The 21,787-nt window shown below is 39.2% G+C and overlaps 1 protein-coding gene and 1 long non-coding RNA gene across 2 annotated transcripts in view; one reads left to right on the top strand and one right to left on the bottom strand.

Annotated features, from left to right (window-relative positions):
* ARID2 (AT-rich interaction domain 2) overlaps positions 1-21,787 on the top strand; it is a 104,771-nt gene that overhangs the window by 36,117 nt on the left and 46,867 nt on the right. The gene's annotated exons all lie outside the window — the stretch shown is intronic.
* On the bottom strand, positions 15,599-16,606 carry LOC118169802. The gene is made up of 2 exons (XR_004752280.1): positions 16,318-16,606; positions 15,599-16,197 (listed from the first exon to the last, which is right to left on the bottom strand). It is a non-coding gene; the product is annotated as an uncharacterized LOC118169802 (long non-coding RNA).

Raw genomic sequence — 21,787 nt, forward strand, 5'->3', positions numbered from 1 at the left:
CGGGACACAACACAAAGCACTAATCCAGAAAGGAAAGAAAAAGGCTGTTTTGCCAGAGTTTTCAGTGAGTAGAGTTGGAGAATATTTTATGTCCAAGCCATTACAAAGTACTGGCACAGAATAGCACAGCTAGGAATGAGGGTGAAATGGCAATGATCTATCGGATTGAATAATCTGAGAAATGTAGCTTATCCTAACGCGAGCTGCTTTCCCATTGTTGATGTAACTTCTGGCTCTTGGTCTCACCCTCCTTTGTGCCAGCTTCAGCGCTCCCAGGACCTGAAATTCAGCTGCTTCACTCACTGTGCTGTGAAGAAACCTGTGTGTTACATTCACATGCAATTCTGCTTGTGTATACACATCTACTCACTTTTAAATGTGTATATATATATCTATCTTTTAGGTTTTCTGCCACCTTGCTGTGTTGAAATGGTTTGGCACAGGGTCAGGCGAACGCCAGAGGGAGCAGTAATGCTTTGCCAGGGGAAAGGATCAACATAGCAGCTGCAGTTAGATCTGCTTAGTTTGCTGTGGAGCTACATTCTCCAGGCTTAGTAGGTTAAAAAAAAAAAAAAAAAAAAAAAAGAAAAAAAGGCGAGGACTAAACCACTGTCATCTTGCTGGGTGGATTTCTGCATACAGGCTGCTTTTATGTATGCTTGAATTCTAAAGATTCAAAAAAGATTTTATTTATTTTTTTAAAAAGCAGAAGTGTATTCCATGGAACAGCTAATTAAGGACATATGTGCTTGTTGATTGTTTAATCAAATATCCACTCTGGATAGCCATGTTATTAAGGAAATATTTTTGATACTTTTTTGAAAGTGTTTTTTTCATCATTATTTTTTTTTAGGACTGTAGTAGATAATAAGCCTTATTAACTAATGGCATCTAATTAGGGAAAATAATTAGTCTTGCTACATCTGTAGCTATTAGATAATACCAAGGTAAAGCCTTATTGAAGATAATCGATGATTTTTAAGGCTAGTTAGTAGGTTGGGTTAAAGCCTAATATTAGCTCTGTCTGCTGATGTGTGTGACCAGTATAAATTCCCAGACTGTATTAGGGGTTTTGTTTTGTGCTAATGAAGTCAAGCTATGCAAGGGATGGCTCTTAAAATAGCGAGACGTTAGACAACTAAACCCGATTAAAGGTTTCCACATCATTAAAGGAATGTCACAGTCTAAATCCTTACTTGAATCCAAATAAAGTATTTTTAGAGAAGTTTCAAGATGAGACAAAACTAAATTGACTTTTACTGCAGTAATATTTTGATTTCTGCCATCTTCCGGATGTGTGTTTGTTGATTGTATTGTGATAAGAACAGTTGAAGTGGTCCTTCAGACCACGATCCTTCAGATGCACTGGGAAGTGAGGTTCAGTGGGAGTAAACTTGGTTATAAATTCTTTTTTTTTTTTTTTCCTCAATAGCATCCATTCGGTGAATCTACTCATGTGAATGTGGCTATTAGAAATAAAAACAAGATAGTTGTTAAAAAACAGACAAAACACAACAGTAATCACAAAAGCAAATGTAAGCATGTGTCAGCCCAAAGTTACTTGGCAAAGTTATGAGATAGATCCAGGCTGCCTCCTTGATTGTACTTTTATAAGCTGCTTGGCACGTCTTCCTTCTCCTCCCTCTGTTGCCAGTGCCATAGTCCAGGGTGAATTGCCCTGTAGGCTGCTGATGCAACCCTGCTTATAGGTTATGTGGGCACTCTAACCTGGGAAGGTCCAAGCTCTGATCCTGCCCCCTCCTCGTGCATGAACGTGTTGGTACTGCAGTGGTCTGTGAGGTCGGGGCCGAATTGCTGGTGCTTTGCCCCTTGGGCAGCCTGGCTGCGTGGAGGTGGTAGCTCTTTGCTGCAGGGGTTCAGGCATCCCTCCAGGGCTGTGGCACCTCCTGTTTGGAAAAGGAGGCTCAAGGAAGTAAACTTGCAGGAAACTACAGTTGTAAATATGACTTCCTGGGTTGGTGGGGTCAAATCGTAATACAAGTTGTAGGTGGGAGAGATGGAGGCGGTGAGCTGGCTGCAGTCTCTCCACAGTTGGTATTTCTTGAGTGATTTCTATGCCCGCTCAAATAATTTGTTAAAAATGCTAATTAATAAGTAGTCCACAACGTCACACAACAGATATGTGGTATAACACCTATAATCTGTGTAAAACCCACTCAGTGTGGTTTGCATACTGTTGAAATGAGTACTAGCAGGGCCTTTTCTGGGCAGTTTGGGAGGCTGCTGGTCCTGAGGGACACATCGCAGGAGCCGGGAACCAGGTGGCTGAAGCTGTTGCTGGTCTGAAGCTCTTGGGTTACACTTCCCAGCTGGTGATGTCAGATGGTCTCATGAATCAGTTCCTGAGCCACCTAAGTGTTTTCAGGTAAATCGTCTCTGATTCCAGTTTACCTTGAAGACATTGGCCTGAGAGCAGCAGTGATTCATGAGCTGATTCAGGAGTGGATCAGCTGCCTTCAGTTAGGAGCAGCCACATTTATCAAAAGGGAGGGGCAGGAGGCTGGGTGCTGACAGCTCCATTTGTCTGATTTTTATCTGCTGGTGCACGTCTGCCAGAACCTTATGTTAGTTTGCTCAATCTAATGCTGAAACTCACGTCAGTACCTGACAAATGTTCTGGAGCGTGTTACAGTGCAACATGTGTAACCTTAGCTAGCACAATTTGATACCTGCTGAACGTCTCACTCTAAAACCCTAATTAAGAAAGGGCCACCCAGTCTAGATGTGGGATAGACAGGTCTTAAAGTAGTCATTTCTAAGACAGGAAAGCTGCAGGTATGGTGCAGATAAGTTTTCCTATTTCCCACTGATCTCTAGGGATACAGATCAGGTAGTAAAAAGAAGTTTGGCGCTCTGGGGAAACGTGGAGGACACTGAAATGACATCTTCACTCTGACTTTCAGCATGTTACCTTCATGATAGGGGTTGCATTCCTTGGCATGCTTGTAATTAAAACTTTTTACCAAACGTAAGTTGTTTCCCATTTTGTTCTTGAAAAAGCTAATTAGATCGCCATAGTCCCCTGTTACTAGATTAGCCACAGGCTATTAGTCACAGGCTTTTTTTTGATCATGGCCCAGTGTGAGGCCAAACAAATTGGAACCTCTCTTGTAATTGCATTTTACTGTACGTTACAGTAGCATACCGTATTTTACGTCTTGCTGTATTGGAAGTGGAAATGATATTTGTTTTTGTGCCCCTTTTTAACATGTTTTTTTCCCTCACAAAATTAGGGCCAGGTCATTGATGTGTTTGTAAAATAGCAAATTAAATCTGTCTTTGTAATGTTCACTCTTTTTTTTTTTTTTTTTTTAAATGGATATCAGGATTTCATAGTATTACATCATTTTGCTGTATGCGTGGCTAAAAATAAAACAACTAATATTTTAGGCTTCTTATGTACCACCTCGGACCACCAGAGCTCTTATGCTATGAACAGCAGCAGTGCAGGGATGATGTGATCGCTGCTCAGCTAACAGTTTCTGTAGTTGTTGCATTGTAAAATTACTTAAATTGACTCTTAACAGCTTCCTAATTTCAGTCACCAATTGTAAATCTGGACTTAAACAATATATGTTCATCGTGTTTACACTTCAGTAAAGTAACCAAAAGTGTAAAGATATAACTCAAGGATAATGCAAGCCTGAAATCATCAATAGACTGAAGGAAGATTTCCAGAAATCCTTCGGCCCTCCCACCTTTTCTGGGTAAGAGGGAGTGTAGAGAGAATATCCCGGTGGATGTGTTCCTGCTCCCTTGTAATTGCTTAAAATAATTCAGAAACGTCTTACCTAGATCAAGTTCCCTGTGTAGTCTGCACATTCTTAGGATGCCATATAGCAGAAGGCTGTGCTGGGGGTTGTGGGGCAGGGCAGAAATGCTGGGAAGGCTTAGCCAGTGCTTAATCTTGCTGAAAAGTTTCTTTTGAAACTTTGCCTCTGTTGTTACTGAATTTGGTAGTCTAGAAGGGTGTGAGTTGTGATAAATCTCCTTGGAATTGTTGTTAGCTTCAGGTTTTGGCATTAGTCTGGCTTGTGGTTATCTGAACCTGGCAAGATTCAGACTTGTATTTGATCAGACATTTTTTACCATGTAGATTTATGTGCAGTGTGCTACTCCAGGTAAGCAATACCTCAGTCTCCTAGGCCTTACGTATGCCACAGAGTGCTTTATCTCACTGCCAGTTCTTACAGATGTCACCTAAAAGCTAAGTAACTTACACAAAGTCAGCCAGCCTATTGCAAAGCAGGGTTTTAATATCAATGTTTCCTAAGTCTCGGCTATTGTTTTTAGTATGCCTGCCATTCTATTATTTATTTTTCCTTTTCCCTTTCAGCACTGTGTTTTAGTGGAATGGAACTAGTTCTGAACATGCAGAGAGCAATCATTAATAGGGCTGGGGAGGGAAGCTCGGAATGGGGTGCTCACCTCCCCCGACAATTTCATTACACCATTATCGTAGTATTTTTAAGTGTCTGGGAGGGAAATGATCAGTTCCTTTTTCCAGCATGCTTTCCATCTGTTATAAACCTCCCTCTCATATTTCATCTCTCCTTCTCCTCCCTCTCCTTCATATCCTATGGACCTGCACCTTGCAAGAAGTTCTCGTTGGGCTTTCTGATGGGATCAGCCGCTGCACATGTGCTACAGCAAACCCCAAGCTAGGGGTGGCAGGCAGCCTGCGCTGCCTCCTTCCCTGCTGCTCTTCTGCATGCTGCCAGCATCCTGCCTGCTCAGACCTTCCCTGCCCTCTGCTCTTTGGCTGCCACACACTTTATCCTTATGTTGCATGTGGTTTGCTATATATATATATTATATATGTATATAAATATATATATTGTTATTCTCTCCCCTTTGTTACAAGCCTAGTGTGTTTAAGAGGAGGAGAGCACAGAGCTCTCCCAGTCTTCATTTTACCTCCTTTCACACTACTGCACTTTTTTTTTTTTTTTACACTTTTTAAATCCTTCCTTCATTTTTTTCCTCTTTTCAAATACTTTGTGTCTTTCTATAGCATGACAAAATACTTCTGTCAGATTGTTTGATAAACTGTAGCTTGATACATACTGTTCAAAAAGTATTTTATTTTTTGATAATCCCTGTAATGACCACAGAATGTTGGTTTTAAGTCCTCCATGTGCTGTAAAAACTTGCTGCCGAGAAATGTAGTTGTTTGCCTTTCTTGCATATGTTTGCTGTGATCCATCTGGTGTGGCCCTGCTCTCAGGAGCTTGAAACTTTGTGTCCTTTCCCAAAGGCAGCTACCTGGGCTGAATTTTGAGACCATTTGGTGCAGGAATTAGAGCAGTCGGTCCCTTTACAACAAACAAACAAAAACGTCCCTTGCATTTTTCTTTGTTGGTTAAGGCAGAGGGCAGCCTGCCCAAGGGGTGCCAGCACTGGATTTCTGTCTCTAGCCTGTTATTCATACTGGTCACGGTTAATTCAACACAGCTTGTGTAGAAGATGGATTTCAGACTAGTCAAGAAAACTGACCGCTAAGCCAACATCCTGCTAGCCTGGGCAATCTTCTGTGAATACTTTCCTGGCTACAGGGAGACGCCAGCCAGCTGATTTGCGCTGTTGGTGTTGGGCAGCTTCACGGAGCAGTAGCTAGCAACACAAACCCATTCAGACCTGCTCTGAGCTGCTTGCTGCCTGCTTCTCTTGGCGTTCAGAAATGCAGCAGGGTCGGACGAGTAGCTGGTCGTGAGCATTTCCTGCTCTACTCTGGGCAAAATCAGCCAAGTTAATTTAAATAGTTTAAATAAGTGGTTGAGCTGACCTGACTAATGTTGCCCAAAGCAGAATTGGATTTACTTGGCAGAGATGTGGGTGTGCTAATTTCCAGTAGAGGGTGGTGGCTTCTGCAATTGCTCCAGGTGTTCCTGCACTGATCCCATCACCAAGTGTGCTATTGCCCTTTCCAGTCCTACAATGTAGCAGCACAGCTACTTGAGTTACTTACTCCTCCTTCTCCTGCTCCTCCTCCTCCTTTTTAAAAGAATCTTAATGTTTTATGTTAGAGAATACAGAAGGGCATTTCTTATTTACTAGAAAATTGATCAATGTTTATTCAGTTTTTCAGCATTTGGATGAGAATTAGAATTTCTGGACTTCTTATTAACTATAAAAGTACCTTAAATGTAGCGGGTATATTAAAACAGCAGTTTTGTCTACATGTGTTTTGGCTTAAAAAATAATTTGCCAAGTAAGGAAAGTTTTAAGTGCAGTTGGTGAGTTACGAACTGCTCGGTGCTGTCAGAGGCCCTGTTTTCAAAGTAATCTGATGATAATAAGAGTCACTAAGTAACATCCTCCAGTAACACCGAAGTAGATCCGGTGGGATGGGTGATGGACTTGCACTGAAATCAGTAGGAAGCATGTGCCTAAGTGTTTATGGGCTTGTGAAAGTTGTCTTGGCACACATCTGCTTGTTTGGGTCCTTACGTAGCTTTGAAGCTCTGCGTGTCTGAGGGTTGGCTCATGCTTTATTCTCCTCTGGTTTTCCATTCTCTTTTTTTTTTTTTTTTTTTTTTTGAAAAATTATAAAGGGGAAATCAAGTCTTCCTTTTCTTTTAAATTCCCAGTCTGTGCGTGTTTTAAATAATGAAATATGCATTGGGCCAACTGCAAGGAAAGGTAAAAGCAAAATACTTTTTTGTAAAAGTATTTTTGTAAAAAGAGAAAGTGTGAAAAATGCATGTGACAAATTAAAATGTTAGCATTCCAATTATGTTAAAGGTGCTCTTAAAGCAATGTGTGGTACTTTGACTTAAGAACATTAATGAGCTCAGAAACTGTTTTCTTCAAATTCTCGATATAATTAATCCATTAAGAATGCCTGATTTCTTAAAGTTCTTGTTGCCTTTCATCGGTGCATTCTATTATTACCTGTACATTTTGAATAAGCACTAGTAAGTTTAACCTTTAATGAAAGATAAATAACTTCTAACAGAGCTTTAGATTAAATTATTTTTTTCTAAAGATATAGTGAATTGGTTTCTTTATATCCTATTTCTGAAACAATACTCCTTATTTGTGTATGATAGGATAAAGCTACTGGTATTTTTATTGTTAATAGGAGAAATGTACTGGCATGGTTACTGCTGTGGAGACCATCAAAACATGACATCTAACACTGCCGTAGTACAAAGTAAAATACAAAAACTGTAACGTGAGCCTTCTGACAGGAGGCTAGCCGTGGTTGTAAGAACTTTGCCAACTCTGAAGTGAAGATAGTGATTGACCTAGTATAATGAAAAATGCATGCCACCAGCAGTTTGCTGGGGAGATGGGTGGTATTGGTGCTGGTGTACTGTTAGGTAACTGTAACGGGGAGCTGCTCTTATTTTGGGGCTGCATCTTTTTGATTCTGTTTTGGTTACAAGGAGTGTTCTATCGTATTTTATTCGTGCTTTAATAATAATAAAATATTATGAAGTGGTTCATTAAGGAACATTTTTCATCTTCAAGTACGTCTCATGTATTGCCAAAGAGATATGTAGCCTAACTTTAAAAAATGTCTTAGTCATTTTTATATTGTGCTGATTCCCCTTCCACTACTGATCTCCCTCCCTCAGAAAGATGATTGTGTGCTTGGAAACAGGCAAAGAGCACTAATGTATTGGAAGAGTGACCATATTATTTTATCATGAAATATTATAAATAGAAACCTGAGGAACTGTTGTTATCTGAGAGCTACTATGGTGATGTAGGTTTACTTGTTAGGGACTTGAGGTTTACCTCTCAGGGACTGGCAGAAGATGTCAAAGACAAGGAAACCCGTTCTTACTGGGCAAGTAATGTGTTGAGTTCTTACTTTCATGAGAAATGTTGTAGTCAAAAGATGTTGAAAATGCTTAAGTTCTTACCTTGTGATATTTCTTAGTTTGTAAGATACCAGAATGTCCCTCAGCATGTTAGATATTTTAGATATATCAGAAATTCAAAATATAAATTGTGCTTTTTTCCCTTGCATAAAGCAAAAGCAGAGAACTGTAATACGACAATAAATCACTATAAAAATAGACCATAATAAATACTGTGTTAGATCTTGTCAGTTACCTTGAGACAATTAAATGGAAAAACTAAAATAACCGTACTGATTTTGTCTCAATTGCTTTGCATTGCACTTCCAAGCTTTCTGTTCTTATACTCACAGACGTTATTGTTAACCCTTGGAACAGCTGGGAAAAAAAATCAGTTTCTTCGGAATTGGATCTTCATTAAAGGAGTTAAAAATGTAACTCAAATTTTGTATTCCTGAGTCCTCAAACAAGCAGCACTGATTTTTTTTTTCACTCATAACTTTCCAGATTTTTTTTGGCGATGGAAATGAGCAAGGCCCGAGCTGGTTTCACTGTAGGTGTTCATATGGTTGTGAAAATGACAGTGATAGTGGCAATGTCACACTGCAGCTGCTTGAAATATCTACTGCTGTAGTCTGTACCTACAGAAGCTCTGTAAAAGAGAGAAAAGGAAATGAAAAATGGCATTGATTAAAGGGGGTTGGTTGCTACTTAATAGAAGGGAGAGAGAACCCAGTGCTCAAGAGATTCTTAGAAGGGGAAAAAAGGAGCCAGGAAGAAAAGCACTTTTTTCTGCATAATTTCTTTTGTTGCTGGACAGGTTTTAAGTTTCTCATATATCTCATATGAAAAAGAATATAGCAGACTGAATCCTTAGAAGATATTTAAGTAAGTTCTCTTCAAAACAATCCTAAAGGGCTTCCATTTTTACATTTTTATTCAGGTTAATTTCTAGTAGTAGTGCCATCACCACAGTAATGTCTAATCACCTTTAGGTTGTTTTTAAAATGAAGTCTTGTATGTGGTTCATTTCTTCTGTTGTGATCTTTCCAGAGGGCTGGGTATTATTGCTGGGTTAATGCTTGTTATGCTACTTAAGGATTTAATTTTTTTTTTTCCCCAGCTGTTGGAAAGCATGATGCTACATGTGAGCAAAAAATGCTGCAGATAGATTCCTCCTTTCTTGTTTGAAATTTATCTCTGAGGGAGTCTGCTCTTTTCTACAGCTGAGCTCTGTCTCTTGGTAGAAGGTTTCACTGGCCTGAAGAATTGTTGAGCTTGTCCAGAGCTTTGGGTGATGGTGGCTTGCTCTCAGAATACTGAGTATTCAAAGGAAAACAAAAAAACAAAACAAAAAAAAAAAAAACACAAACAAACAAACAAAACAACCACCATATGCTGGTCTTAGCTGGAAACTGATGTCAGTTGTCTGTTTGCTGTGTAGCTACACCACTGAGAAACTTTAGCTAGGTTTTCTAAGAAATGATGTTGTCTTGTCAGATATTGGACATTATTGGGTGGAAGGGTGAAAAAAATCATAAGTAACAAATTCAGTCATTATGTGCTGGACTAATAGATGTTCCTTGCTGATTAGAGATGATACACGGCGTTGTTCAGGCATTGTTCTGTACAAGGTCAGCACCATCAAGAAAGCAGAAGTGTTCTTTAAGCTGCACGCCACATGATCCAGTTCTGTGTATGTAACTTCCAAGTAAAGAAAAAACTACTTGCAGTGCTTCCCCTGCTTACCAGCATGTCATGAGGCTTTGTTTTAGTTTCAGCAGGGTGTCTATTATCTATTGGAGGTACTCATTCTATCATTGCATTGTCTTTGTGACAAGGGTGGAGGTGTGTGGTGGTAGGGCAATAGGGACATGTCGCATGCGCATTGCCAGTGCCTCAGTCCATGGCATCTTAGTCGTGTACCTGCTGTCTGCGTGTGGAGGAAGCACGGACCCACGGACCCAAGCAAGAGTTGTTCCTTCTGGGGTTGTGGAAGTGCGAGCAGTGTCAAAGACACGTTTTCCTGACATCTAGCCATGGATTCATGTTCCAGAGAGCATTTTTCTGGACATGAGCCCCCTTCTCTAACGATTTGAATATCTCAAGGCCAGCAATACTGAATGCTGAAAGTCTGAGAAGTCCAAGGCATTGAGAAAGGTTGTCTGCCTTCAGCCTGTCAACATTTAGGAGACCATCACTTCTACTGAAACTGTCTGGGATCGAGGAAGGACTAGATTTAGGCTAGATTTAGTTACAGTGAACATAATTTTGTTATAATTGAATGTTCAGGAATAGTTTTTTATTATTTTTCTAATACTGGAAGAAAATTGTCCAGCTCTGAAATATCTGAACTGTTTCTGAACTGTTTTTTTTTTTCTTCCATACTGATTGGACTATTATGTCACTGAGACAGGAGGACTACAGCTTGAAGGAAGATTCTTCAAGTCTTCTTTAGTGAGAGTAACTTAAGTTACTCATGTAGGTGCCCTGACAGCATACACAATTTCTTCTGATTTCATTATCGGAGTGCATGTAGCATGTAGTGGTAGTTACAATTCATGTACAGTGCAGCAAGAAGGCTCTGGGGAAAAATGGTAACATTTAGGTTATTAACTAGAAAAATGTTTCCTTTCTTAATGTATTGTTTAGTAGAGACCTATAATAGTGTGATTTTTTTCTTTCCATAATGAACTTTTTTCAGTCTCAGTTTATCTAAGTACTTATTCTCAACCTCTTAAAAAGGTATGCAATATATTAATTGCAGAGCTCTTCTCTTCCCACAGATTATTTCCATTCAAAATAATAGGAATACAATAAGCCTTACTGGATTTGCTCAGGATTTGAAAAGCCTGGTCAATCCACAGTGGAGGATCAGGCCTTATCTCCTCTAAACCCCAGACCACCAGCAGAGACTCAGTATCCTCTAAACAATTTCTAATATCTGAATGCTATTAATTCTGTATTTTATTTTTCTAGCCTTCCTGTAAAAGATGACAGTGTACTCAATACGTTCTTAGCATCTGTCTGCTCCGTTTTAAATAAAGTTACGCTTTGAGTGTTTTTACTACATGCTTCACAAGAGGGTTCTCTTTGAGTAAGTTGTTAGACCAAAGTAGGATTTTTTTTTTTTAATATTCAAATGTTTGTTTCCTTCTACCTTTAAAACGATTCACAATGATTATCTTTAATGCCTGAGACAGATATTTCCCAACAGGAAATCTGATCTCTGGGCTTTATCTGTATTCATTCTGCCCTTTTGTTCTTCCCCTTTTGTTCTTTGTGTATCTTCTAATGTCTTTGCAGCTATACAAGCCAAACCAAAAACGGTTATAAATTCTTCAGGATAATTATGTCACTGGTAATTTTAAAATCTTCTGCTAAGGAGTAACATTTCATCTGTCTTTCAGGTTTCTCCAATCCATATCAGAATTTGTATTAAGTCAGAGGCTGTGTAGCATTCAGTGTTTATCCTTACAAACACTACTTACTAGTGAATTAAGCATGGGAGAGGCTAGCTGACACAAAATAGCTCATGTCCATGCTCCTAGCCCTACAGCAGGGATGCTATATCCAAGTTTACCTCCAGGAAAGGTCCCTGAGCAAGGGTAACTCTTGAACAGTGCCTTTCAATTGTTTGAGAGAAAGCTAATTGTCTTGGAAAATTTGTATCAGGCCCTTCTCTAACAATATAATAGTACAGCACTTCATTTCCATGCATGAGAATGCTCCCAGCACTGTTTATTTTACTAGTATAGATGTGTAGCCTTTACATGTTTAGACAGCTAAATCAATATGCTATCTCTTTATCATCATCTCTAAATTTGTACATGTTATGTTCTCAGAATACGCTGGGATACTTAACAAGCCCTGTAGCAGCATATTGTTGCTTCTAGATCAAAAGATCTTTAAAATAGTCATTACTGTTTTAGTTTGTCTGGATGTGTTTGTGTTAAAAACATACAAATATTTTCAAGTTGAATGTTTTCATGCAGGCCAGATTGTGTTCTTTCTTACAAACTAATTTCTAGTAAGATCTTGAGGTAAAAGAAGGAACTGGTTCCCCAGACAGCTTTTTCTTCTTCACATAGAACTTAAAGTATTTATCTTCCTATTGTGCAGAATCCCAGCAGGATCTTCTTAATCAGATTTTTTATTCAGTTCTAACTTCTTTTGATGAATATTTGATCCATCTGGAATAATGTTCAAGAATTAATTAATTTTCATATTTTTGTTTGATTAACCACATAAATATGGGCATGTAAGCTAGTACGTTTGCTTTGATTATGTGGTCTAAGTGTGAGAAATTGTAAATGGAATTAATTGCAGGAAATCATAAGATGAAGGCAGAAAAACAGAACTGTTACAGTTGCTGAATATGTGCAGAATCTAACAATGAAGTTACGGAAAAAGTGGTATAGCAATGTGTTTTGTAGACACTTATTGATTCATTAAATTACCCCCCCCCCCCCCCCAACCTATAACCATTAGAAACCAGTAAATTCTATTTTTGTTCTATTTAGCATCTGCTGAACAGGCTGGAAGAAGTAGTGTGGAAATACTTATTCTGGTGGTTGGAGAATCTAGAAAGCCTTTGTTTTTTTTTTTTTTTTTTTTTCTAGACTGCTGTTTCCATGAGATTTAAATCTACAATTAACTGTTCCCTTGTGCAGTATCCTTCAATGACTTGGCTTCTTATGGGTGGCCAATCTGCCCCTCTTGTCAAGGTAGTGCCAGAATGTAGCAAGGAGCGTAGAGAGGAGAGGGAGAGGAGAAAAAGGACCAGGGAGGAAGGATGGTTTTTCAGTACTGAAGATAGGCCTTTGGCCATGTGTGGACTTGGAAGCCTTGTTCTAGAAACAGAGCATTTGAATAACGAACATAAACAACATTTATGTTGGCATTGTCACAGTCACAGAATGGTTCGTATTGGATAACAAAATACGCAAGTATGAAGAATGGTAACTTTAGTGTTTTAAGTCATTGAGTAAGTATTTGTCTGAAAAGCGTGTAATATTCCTAAGTATTAGAAACATGTGCAAGGAAAGTCTTTGCAGTTGAAAAGAATTAAGGAATCTAAACATTCCAATTTGGCAAAGTGCTTTGAGTAAGTGCATAATTGTAACTATGTGACATGAGAACATTCATATAGTGTGATGTTTTGCTAGGTTATGCCTTTACAGAGAAATTTATTCTGGATAGCCAAGACAATATGAGGAACTATTACCTCCTGTAATATTGTAGATATCAGTGTTATTTATAATGGTTTGAGAGAAACTCAAATAACTGAAAATTCTTCATAGGATAAACTCTTTCTAGAGCGTTATTTCTGTGTAAATAACTTTTCTGCAATGGCTAGCAAGCAGAAAATTAAGACATTTCCTTCTGACATAGTGTGTGTGGGGAAAAATACCAAGCCTTTTTTTTTTTTTCTTAAAACATTTAATGAAAAGTGCACAAGAGAATGGGTTCCTAGCTTTGCTGTGCAAATACCGACTCTCTCTATTTACATAACGAAACGATGTACGTGGTAATGAAACTATGAGCTAAAGCCAACAGGGAAATCTCTTCCATAATTGTGCGTAGTTTGCATCCTAAATTTTGGGAAAAAGTTAAGACTGAATTATCATAGAAACATCCTCTTCAGTAAGAACAACTCATCAGACAAGGCACTGGCAGAATGTCATAAGAAAGAGTTGGATTGCTGTTAGACGCGCCGTTTCTTTTCCTCCTTCTTCTGCACTGGCGGAAGAAAAGCAAAAATATTTTCCTGTAATTTGAATTTCATAATAGCTAAATGATAGACATGAGTAGCAGTTGGCAAATAGATTTAGACCTTGTTTATCCATCTTATAATTTTCTTCATTTAGTTAATTGTTTGTTACTTATATAGATGTATACAGTCAGTAGGTCCTCCAGTCAACATTACAACTACTTACATTCACAGTTACGTGAGTTTGTACACAATCTGCTTTAAAAGAGTGACTACATGTTTGTATTGACAAGTGTTTTTGGCCATAGTTGCATGTCTCCAGAAATACTTCTGGAACACTTGGGTGTTTCTATGTGGCGGTCAAAGTCCGTAGTATGTTACACGTGCTTTTGCTATTTTTTGATCTTGTGAGCAACTCTAAATATATATTAGATTTTTAACTTTAATTTTAAAATTACTGGTTTCTTTTGGGAGATGAACTTTCAGCAAAATATGAGCCACTCTTTTTGATGGAAGCCACCAGCCTTCAAGTTTCCCATAAGTTACTGCCTTGTGTAGGAATGATAATTGCTGTTCTGATTTTTTTTGAGTAATATATTTTGTGTACATAATATATGTGCATAAATATTCTTTTATGTGCATGTTTATATAAGAATAGTTCCTCTTTAAGTACACCTGTCAGATAAATCTGCAAGTTGGAGTCACAAAACACTGTCCCATATTAGGATATGATTGTGAAAGAAGTCGTGTAAATAGGTCATTTCTATTTTTGTGTTTACTTTGTTATTTTTATTTATTTTTTGTGTTTACTTTGACAATTGACTTAGTGACCTAAATGGTATTCACCAAACAGAAGTTTTTACGGTCCATGCGGAGAAGAGGTGCTGGGTACTAAGCTGTGGTGAGTTGCAGGTGTTGGTATTACTGTAGCACGGTGTATCTCTGGGATGGAGGCACACCCTCACATTGCTACCAGCTCTGTCCTGACTACAGCAATACTATGGAGACTTGCATTACATGGTGGCATTTGGGATTTCAGGCCATGCTGTGTCTGTGCGTGCCTGAAAAGAGATTTCTGGTGTGAGTGACGTTGTGTTATTGTGACCTGCTCTGTGCAGTCACACGGTGTTTAGTTTTAATCTCTTGGCTCCTTCCAGGTGGTACAATTTATATTAGCACATCTTTGCCGTTCAGAGGCAGGCACTGTCAGGAAATCTCAGTAGTACTGCAGACTGATTGTTTTTCAAAACAGAGAAAATCTGGGGGGGCGGGGGGGTGTTCTAGAATTTGCAAGCATGTTATGGGTATAGAAAAAAGAAGATCTTGAGGATTCTGATATTTTGCTTGAAGAGCTGAACCGAGGCTACTGACATACTTAACAGGCCTGATGAGCTGTCAGCCTAGGTGGCAGCAGAACGACAACAAAATTAGTAAGATGAGTACATCGTTGTTGGAAAGTTAATTCCCAGATGTAGTCTGGAGAATTAATACTACTAACAGTGGCGCAGCTCAGATATTGCTGGAGGTGGAGGCTATTGGATCTGATGAAACAGCTGCTGAAGTGGTGAGTGGTGGTGCTGGTGGAGAACTGCTTTTGGCAAGCAGTGAGAACGCAGTAGAAGGGTTAGTCCTGGAAGAGGGCTGTGGACTGCAGCTGTGGCTCACAAGCAGGCTCAGTTTAATTTAAATTTAAAAATAAATAAAAGCAAACCTGGAAGTGAGGGATCTTCATTTCAAAAAAAGCAAGTGTTGAGACATTTTGGTGTTGGTTACAGCGCAGTAGACCAGAATGCAGTTGCTTAACTGTGAAAACTTTGTCTACCAGGCCGCTGCTGTTGCTATGCGGAGACTTTCCCATGCAGTTCTTCTGCCAGGTCTGACCACAGGGGTGTCAGGATTTGTGGAGAGTTAGAGAAAAGTTAAAGGATTGTAGAGGTAGCAAGAGGTCTGATTCTTGCCTTCTGCTGCTATTTTGGCTAACATGTCCTCCTGGTGAATGAAGCTCTTGCCTTTTCTTTTAGTACTTCCTTCCTCCTCCTCCTCCTTCTTTAACAACAGAGTCAGTTCCTCATAACTTGAGAAAGTCAAAATATCTGTCATCTTCTCCAGCTCTCAGTTCTGTAGTGTATTTGTCCACAGTCTGTTGGAGTTCCTGGTTGTGTGGTTGCTTCAGAGGCTTCTTTTCGGTTCTGTTTTGTTCCCTCCCTGCTGCAGCTGCCCCAGTCTCTTGCATTTGAATTCCAGCATGCACACTTCAGTTGTCTGGCATATGTCTCTTATTATTTTCCTTCTAAATCAGAGCATTATTAATATTAAAGCATAACGTAATATCTTAATTCCTTTACTCTTGGTGTTCTCATGGATATTAAGAACATATTTTCAGTGACTTGAGTGATTTTTTTGAACTTTAAAGCATTGCATGCTGTCTTTTTCTTGTTGTAATGTCTAATAAAGTGAAACTTCCAAAATTGCTCATGAATTCTCCCCCTCTTTCTGTAACAATAGATAAAGGATCTTGCTGTAGCAAATTCCGAAGTTCATTAAGAAGGCATGTATATGGTTTTCTTTCTGCAAGGGCTTCTTGATAGGATTTCTTAACCAAATTTCAAGCAAACCACAAAGTGGACCATCTGTCATGTAATCTTGCATAACCTGCATTACAAAACGTTAACACGCTTAAACTGCAGCGCATGCAATCTTGGTTTGCAAGTGGATCTGTTAGAAAGCTTGAGACTCTGTTTCATCTGAATGGGGCCTTCTGAATTTGCTGACAGTTTGCTGAGGTGTGAACGGGGGGTGCCAGGGTGGAGACTGGAGCTGTGGGGTCCCTGGAGCTGTGGGGTCCCTGGAGCGAAGCGGGCTGTTTTGGTTGGGGCTACGTGGGCACAGAGCAGGCAAGGGGCCGGCCCAGGCCGGAGGGCAGCTCTCTGCTGGCAGGCCAGGTGTTAGAAACACACAGCTGATGGAGTTTCCTATTCATCTGGCACCCCATTCATCTTGATTTGTCAGCCAGTCTAATTAGGTAGTCATAATAGTCCAGACATCAAAGAGTGCCACTGAGTGGTGCTACAGGTGGGATGTTTCACCGGGCGCCGCTGTATGTGTGAGGTGCTCGGTGGCTGAGTTACTGAGGCAACAACGTGAAGATGGAAAACACACAAGCATTATTTTGAAGGATTCAGCTGCGAGCATCAGTTCTGACAATAATTGGATGTAACTTGAATTGGAATTCATGGTACCCTTGGATTCAGGGGAGAAAGCCCTGAAGAGATCGCTGATGGCACAGGTAAAAGGCGGATAGTTACAGATGGAATCGAGCACAGCTGCGTGAGGCAGCTGCTTGGTGCTTGTTAAAAGGTTGAGTGGACCCTTGAAGCCTGCTGTTGTCTGAGGCATTTCCAGGAAGTAGTTTGCTTAACTTCTGAGGCAGGGGCTCTGCAAAGGAACTTCCATGGGATGAGTAAATGAGTTAGACATTACTTGAGGCGGCTGCAGCAGCAGACTCGTTAAGGTCTAAGCAGAAGTTTCCATCCGGAGCGTGGCACCAGTTGTCACCGTGTTCACCAGCGCTGGGAGAACTGAGCGTGAGCCCTATGGCCCTGCTGAGAAGCAGCCTCCTCTGTGATCAAAATACTGCCTGCCAGTAAGATTCATAAATGGATTGGATTTTCAAGTAGGCAGCGAAGATCCATGGTACAGGACAAGAATGGATTGTCTGGTAAAGATGTCATCTTTTAAAATGGTTGCTGCCTTCAAATGGTACCACAAGTTAATAAGGAAAGACCAGGAGGAGATCTCTGATGGGAGTAGTACCTGCTTTTCCTTTAGCTGGATGCAAAAGTAATACATTCATTGTTGGTCTGTAATGGTTGAGGCCATCTTCACTGTTTTGCCACAATTTATCTGGCAAATTTACTGGGAGGGAGTAATAATAGGGACTTGAAATACCCAAATAAGTCAGATGCTTCGTAATGATACATAAAATAGGTGGACAAGTACTAAGGAAGTATGTAGTGGACTCTGAATTTAGATTACTATGGTGTCCACGTGAAAGAAAGTCTAGATCTTTTTTATTTATATCCTCAATTTTTGCAAGAAGGAGATTCAAAAGCACCAGAAACCATAGCTTGAGAGATGGTGGCATACTCTAAGCCCCTTCATGACCACTGGCAGCAGTAAATTCTGCATGCCGCTAGATGCATGTAGTGACTTCTTTTTATTAGTATTTTTTCCAGACGTTTTTAAACAGGCCTGAAGCTAACTTCACTGAATGAAATCTATGGTTGTTATTTAAGGAAGTATTTTTAATGTATAAAAATATTGGCCATCTTCAGAGAATTTATTTTCTCATGGACCTGAATGAAACCAAATGACTTACTGAAGTTCTGTCACAGGAACAGAATGTCTAATAGGTGAATCGGATTTTTTCCAAAAAGTATTATCTTTTTATTTCCAACTCAAAAGATCCTTAAAGGAACCAAGTTTTCAGAAAGTATTCAAATGACTTGTCCTTTAAAAATAGCCAGGCTTCACACATCTTTGGTTGCCCGTGTATTTTACTTTGCATATCCAGTAGTTCTAGCTATTCACCAGGCATTTAATAAAAAAGTTAAGCCTCTCAGAATAGAAGCATGATCTGAGCTGAAAGGAGGAGGTAGGGACTGTAAATGGCCATTGTGTTTCAGTTTCTTGAATGTTTTGGATCCTGTGTATGCTGGGATAATGTCCATTTAAGATGTCATGCTGACAGGAGCACCTTTTGGTGTGAGTACAGAATCTGGTTTCCGTCATTGTCCCATGATCACCAAGGCTTCACCATGCTACTTAATTTTTGTCCCAGATGCCACTGAAACTTTTATAGCCTGTATACATTACATTGCTTGTTTTATTAGTAGTTTCCTTCTGGTCCTTCATTTAGTTAGTTGCTTTAGTCCTCTATGTACATATTAGCTGCATCTTTCTCTTTCAGGGCCCAATCAGTTAGTTGGTGTTGAAATTAAAAGAGAAGATTGAAAGATTGAGACTGGTGGTGTTGATACGAACTACCTGTGACTTTGCTAAATAAAGGAAGCATTATGAATCTCTTAAAAACATCTGAGATCAGAGTATGCCTGTCAGGTCTATAGATACAGGTCTAAGTTGTTTTCAAACGTGAGATTAGCTTTTTGTAACTACCTGATTATAATTTACGAGCTTTTGCACATCCATTTTTCAATAATAAAAAAGCTCTATTTATTATACTTAAATTTCTTATGTCTTTAAAGCAAGACCTGTCTTTATGATAACTGTTCTGCTGCTTGTACAGTTGCTGTATGCCAGACCGGTAAGATTAGAATTTAAGACTAGTAAAGCTCATTTATAAGCTAATTTACAAAGCTGCTTCTCTTCACTAAAATTCCAGGTCATTCTTTCTCTCTGCAGTAAACGAATGGAGGGTTTGGAGGATTGAGGTCTGCACACTTGTCTGTGAACAGTCAGTACTTACATAGCATTAAGGAATCATTCTAAGTCAGTCTATTATGGTCTGGTTATTGTAGCTGAAATTCAGTAATAGGGTTGCTAAACTGTGGATTCAGAAACAGCAAAATGTCCCCCCTGTAAACTAGCAGTGCTTTAAAAAGGATAATGTATGGGGTAGGTGTAGGGAAAGTCTTTCTGTTTGTGACAGGGAAAACAAAAAACACAACATTTTAGCCTTTGGGACTTTATTTTTCTCAGCAGGTTAGAAGATTAGTTTGGGGTGAGATAGGAAAAAGGGAGAGGGGTGAAACTTGAGTAAATCAAATGACAACTAGAGGAGCTGAGGATTTAAGGGGGTGAAGCTGGTACATGCTTTGACACAGGGAAAATGTAGATCATCACTTTAGGTTGATTCCAATCCAGTTTTCCTATGAAATACTTATTGAATAAGACATTTGTAAGAGTTGTCAACACCAGCAAAAAGAGTAAGATCAGTTTAGTTTGCAAAGGTCTTCTAATTTATACTCACCCCTAAGATTTTTCTAGTCCCCCCCAAATTTCTTACTTAAATAGAGTGGGAAGCAATGTAATCATTTGCTCTCAGAGAGAAGGGGACTTGATTTTTAAGATTTCAGAGTGCCTATGTTTGACAGAACTGTTTTCACATTTTAATAAAGTAGGTATTAGCAGAGGAGCACATCTGGGATATTCATGGTGGTTAGCTCTGCTGGGACATGGATTTAATAAAAAGTATAAGGTTCAGTATTTTATTTTAGGATGGTGGTAGATTTGGTAGATTCCCTGTATTTTGAGCACTCTATGTGTTTCTGTGTAGGGATTTTTACTTACTCTTATGAAATCTGACATTCAGTAATGAAAGTGTTTTATGCAAAGCTCAAGCTTTGACTCAGGCCAACGTATGAGGAAATTAAATCCAGCCGCAGCACTTCTGAAGTCCTATTAGACAAGCTAAGACAGGCTAGCTTCTACCATCGTTGAAACAGCACATGCACATCATCTTCTTACCATCCCCAGCCATGTACACCTGCTAGTGCCCCTGCATCAGCTCTAGCGCTCATCTGACCCCTGTTCAGTTTGGTAAATCAGTGGAAAATCAACCTAGAATCCTCCTCATTTGCTGAATAAGTTCACTAAAGAGTGAGAGACGGGATGGTCAGGAGGGAAAGTCAAGCAGTCATTGAGCTACTCCTTTAGGTCTTGGTTCTAGAAACACATGCATTTAGGCTCAGTTTAAATTGATGGGACTTATCATGAATTTGATTAGTCTGATCAAGGACTTCTTGATGCTCCTGTCTTTCCTTTGGTGGGTCTTTTCTGTGATTTCAGCAGCTTTTGATGATCTCAGAGAAGAACAAGGCAAAACACGTTTTTGTGTATGTGTGAGAAAGATCATGTCTAGATTTTTAGGTTTCCCTTTGACTTGATACCAGAAGTTAGGCTAGGTTTATGAAAACATTGTTCAGTATTGGTCCCTCGATTGCAGTGCAGACTCCTTCAGTCAGTGTTGATGACACTCAGCGATTTAGTGAGCTGTTTGGAAGAGCCTCCACACAAATGCTGGTAAGAGACCAAACACTAGACTTCTGCAGTGACTAGCGTTCAACTGCAAATATTTTAGTTGTTCCCAAGTTTCATTTTGGACCACAATAAATTGAAAATATTGTGATCCTAAGATGTTTTAGACTTGCACATAGTTCAGGATGCTGCACAACTGTGTTCTCTCTCTTGATTTTAGAAGCCTCTGTGAAGTTTATCTTAAAATACCAACAACTAATGCATACACGTGGGGATTTAGCCTGTCAGAATACATAAGCCACAGGCATTTTTTCTGTTCACAATTGCTGAAACATGTTCTGGTTTCAGAATGATCAGAATAGGGAACAGATACTGGTCAGTACGTAATACAAAAATTGTATCAAAAGCTTTATTTCTCCTAAGATACTAAATATTTCTGGCATATACAAATGGGAAGATAAATGTCTTGAATTATTTCCTGATTATGTAGTGTTTTGTGTATGATTTAATTGATTGGATTTTGTCAGTTTTTCCACAGAGCGAAAGTTTGTAACTGAATGCAACTTTGTGATCTTGGAATAATTTCAGGAGGGGGTGTTGCATCAAGTACATTTGTGTAGAGTCAAGGCTACCCTGGGTCCTTTAAGTTGCCTTTCTTTATATGTTGGTGTGTACTAAGTTCTCAAAGTCATAGTTTGTAATGAAAAAAACCACCCTATGCTGAGGTAATTAATTTACCAAGGTGATTAACTATTTGATTTTGTTGTGTGTATATAGCTTCTGTGCTTGCAGAACACTGGGATAATCTGCCACTGTGTACAGTATATCAACCTTTTTTTTTTTTTTTTTTCTGAAAAGGTTTAAAGGGATTTCCAATAGTCATTGGTTGCAGCTGTGGCTCAGAATTTCTGACCTTGAATTACTGCCTTCAGTATATCTAAACTCTCTTACTCTTGTGTAATAGCTGGGATTTGATATATTGTTTTTCTTTAGGTCAGGAGGAAGGAAGGAAGTGTTTTTCTGGACTTGACCTCAATAAGTATATTGGTAAAACGTACCGAATAACTTTTACAGTGCTTTCACTTGCAGACTTATCTGGGGAAGCTAATGCAAAATCTGATTTGGGAAAAATGGACTTGGTCACAGGAGGGCTCAATGGGTTGTGATTTATCTAGGAATTGCTGTTGAAAAATGTGAAGAAAGGGGATATATAAATCCATAATTCCATATATCTGCATTTTCTGTA

Source organism: Oxyura jamaicensis, chromosome 1, assembly GCF_011077185.1.
Source record: "Oxyura jamaicensis isolate SHBP4307 breed ruddy duck chromosome 1, BPBGC_Ojam_1.0, whole genome shotgun sequence".
NCBI lineage: Eukaryota > Metazoa > Chordata > Aves > Anseriformes > Anatidae > Oxyura > Oxyura jamaicensis.